Source organism: Apis dorsata, unplaced genomic scaffold (genome assembly GCF_000469605.1).
Source record: "Apis dorsata unplaced genomic scaffold, Apis dorsata 1.3 scaffold_416, whole genome shotgun sequence".
Taxonomy (NCBI): Eukaryota; Metazoa; Arthropoda; class Insecta; order Hymenoptera; family Apidae; genus Apis; species Apis dorsata.
The window spans coordinates 788,828-792,732 of record NW_006263671.1 but is presented as its reverse complement, the minus strand read 5'-3'; positions in this window follow the sequence as shown (position 1 = coordinate 792,732).

The following is a 3,905-nucleotide window of genomic DNA, read 5'->3' as shown; positions in this document are numbered from 1 at the left end:
GTTTCGAAAATACATGAATAAAAATTAAACGAAAGTTACTAGGGTCAGCCATGAATTTTTTAAAAATTTAGTAGATATAGTATATTTGGTATTCTATTTATAATTTGTATTTAAATAAAGTTTTATTAAAGTCGTTCATAATTTTGAAAAATTTGAAAAATATAGTACATTGTATTGTAATTTATAATAAAGTTACTAGGATACCTCTATGAATGTTCTAATTTGTGATTTGAATTCAAGCGACGTTTCTATGAGACATCTATGGATATATCTAAAATTTAATCGATAAAATTTAATATTTATAATTTCTTTCATCTAATTTTTAAATAAATTTAATTTATTTTTTGTAAGAAAGATAAATTTTGTTTTAAGATACACATACAAAGAAATTAAATCTTTTCTCACAAATTCTAATGAGAATCTGAATAACTCACGAAGAACGATAAAAACAGTTCGACGAAACGAGAAAGATCATGCAGATAAGGGTGGAACCGTAAAACGAAGCGCGTTTTTGAAATGGACTTTGAAAGAAAACCAATAGAAACTCGATCCAGGAGCGTGACAAATATGTTTGAGTTGTTCAGAAACCCTGATTCGTTCTATCGACCTAAAACCGTCGAACCGCTCGTAAATATTGGTGTAGATTACGGAAAAAAATTAATTATTTATGTTTCCTTACAAAATCTTGGAAAATTCGAGATTTTTCACTAAAAAGGGAAAATAAATATAAAATTTGAGATAAAAGATTTTCAATAATTTAAATGATCCATGAAATTAGTTTCTTTCACAGAAAAAAATATATTAAATTAGTCTTGAAAAATATTTACATACAAATTCACTTTTTTTCATAGGAATTATCTTTTGCATTGTAAATCAGCAAGATTGGAAATAAATTTTTTCTGCTATTATAAGATAAGAAATAATCAATTTTGATTTTCAAAGCTGATATTTATTCTAAAATCGATTCTCGAATCAAGGAACGAGCACATCAAGTGCAACTGGCATCTAATTAGCATCGCATCTGTATTTATGGAAAATCAATGTCTCTGGACGAGCCATGCCGATACCATCATCACTACCGGAGCTCTGGCTATCCAAGATTCACGATAACAGTCCCTCCTCACTCCAACAACGAACGATCGAGAATCTTCTAGACCGTTGAGATTGCCTTCCAAATGTTCTTACTCTTCTCTTTTCAAAAATAAAAATTTACGGACAAAAACTTTTTACTTACGAAGAATCTTCCAAATTATGAAAAATTTGAAGAATTGAAATAAAAATTTTATTGATTCAATAACTTCTTATAATTGTGTGATAATATATATTCTTTCAATTAACTTTTTTATTATAAAAGATTGAAAATTAGAAATATTTGGCACACATACGAAAATTAAACTTGATATGAATATAATATCAAATCAAAAAGTTAGGTTAAGATTCTTTGATTCTTGTTTGATTTTGATCAAATAGAACAAAGAGAAGACACAAAATAATGCAGAAACGAAAATTAAACTAGTTACGAATATAACTTCTTCAACAATTAATTAAAAAAGAAAATCTTCCTCATCAGTCTGACATCTATTCTCGACACACGTACACAGAGCCATTTCAAATAGAAGATAAAAATGTATTTGCTTAGTTGTTAACAAGTGGAATCTCGTTATCGTGCAGATGTTCCAGAATAATTTTTGCCAATAAAAAAGGGAAGAGGTGGTGATTCGCGAAGCGTAATCGTTGACCTCGATCGATTTCAGAGCGAGTTCGAGGAGATCAATGGTGATAAGTTAACGGTGTTATCCGAAGATCCTTATCTCTCAGGAATCTCGCGATCGGCTGGCAGCGAGCTGATGAACGATAAGGACGTTGCTAATTGCCCGTCGTTGCTTTTAATTGCCCGCGGACACGTTATATTAACTGCCAAGCGTAACGGTAATGATTACGGTAGCGAGAGATCGAAATGTTCCAATTATTCATCAATAATTTTTCTTTTTCAATTTATTTATCATTGTAAGTAACTTGATGATTAATGTATGAAAATTTTATAAATTGTGCAATAATAACAAATATCTTTCTCTTCTTGCTATAATTATGGAGATGTAAAAGTTAGATTAGGTTATATTGTTTTGAGGTTATACATACAGTAGTTGTTGGACACTAACCTGTTGAAAAAGTAACAATTTCGAATAAACTTTAAATAATTGATTAAATAATTTTATTCAAAATGACTCAATAACATTTATTCATAGCTATTACAGCTATTTGATTCGTTCTTCATATAATTCTTCATATAATCTTAGCCTGTTTGACAATATAATTATTTGCAATTATTTGATGCTGAATAATAAATTATTAAAGTAACTTATTAAAGTACTTTATTCTTAACTTCAATTTTATTAAAATTTTATCCATCTCTGTTCGTATAATACATTAGATGAAATAATTTTCGATTCGAAAGATTAAAATAATTATAGATAATCATTCAATAAATTTCAATTATTTATAACTAACCTTTAATTTTTGTATATTAACTTTTGTTTGCTTTGGCCTCAAAAATCAACTCCAAAGATGTCTCACGAATTACAATAACACCTCGTGTATTTGTAGAGATTCATTCTAATCAAGTTTCGATTGCAATCTGATCTTCATTGTGAAATTGACAATAACAAGTTGGAGAATGTTCATATATTAATCAGATAGATTAAGATAAGAAAGTGTAGAATCGAGTTAATGGTTAATTGCACAAAGCGAAATTATCATAACAAATTATCGTTTGGCATTAACTCTATTATAAACAATCTTAATTCCTTTTTTGATAATTAATAAGTAGACGTCGAATCGTCTAATTGGTTAACAGTAGTAGCCAACGTCTCGTTTATAAAATTTTAGTGAAAATTCTAGGGGATTAATTATTCCAGAGGAGCAGGGCCGTGCACGTCGCCCCTGGGCCCCCTCACGTGGACAGCCGGTTATAAATGGTCGGTCGTAAAAGTTGTGCGTGTCGTTGCGAGACGGAGGGAACAAGAAGGAACATTCGATGAGAGACGAGGGTTCGAAACACTCCGTGCACCGCATTATGGTAGGCAAAAAAGCGCGGGAGATGCACCAGCCGCTTGCAAAGAAGAAACTGTTTCGGTAGTCGGTGAACAATCGATTATATTCGAGGTCTTGAATCGTTTCGAATGCACTAAAATGCTTGTTTAAAATACTTGGAGAAATTACTTTTTTTTTTTTTTGAAAATTACTCGATTCTGATATTGTTTTTATTTAACGCAAGATTTTTCGATACGAGTTAATTTTCTTGAAAATCGAAATTGAAAATACGGCGGAATGTGGGATGGAAAATGAAACGAATCCACGAACATTCAACGTTAATTTTCTCACAAACGGAGATTTCTAGGTAATAACTTTATTGTACATATCTTACTCTTTTTTTGACGAGGAATATAAAAATACCTCCATACAAAAATATTTCGATTTCTCGAACTATTTGCCTTTCTTAACCTCTATCCTGGTTCACAAATCAAATATTCGACGTCGATTTTCTCACAAGCGATGATTCCTAGTCCTCTCGAAATCCTTCGCTGCGCATATTTCACTCGTTTTTTAAACCCTGCACAAAAATATTTCGATTCCTCGAACGAATCTTAAAGAGAAATAATACGAAACGCCTCGACTCCATCGCTATCCTCCGTTTCTTTTTCGTCCCATTTCGTACTTCATAAATCATTCCAATGCCCGTTCAGTGTCGCATATCCACTTTCCAGCATACCCACATGCTCCACCCTTTTCTACCACCATCCCACATCCCTATTTTCGATTCGAATCGTGGGCCATTTTATTTCTCTCCTTATCTCCAAAAAATTCAGTCACTATAGAAATTACCTTTTTCCCTTGAAAAGAGATAA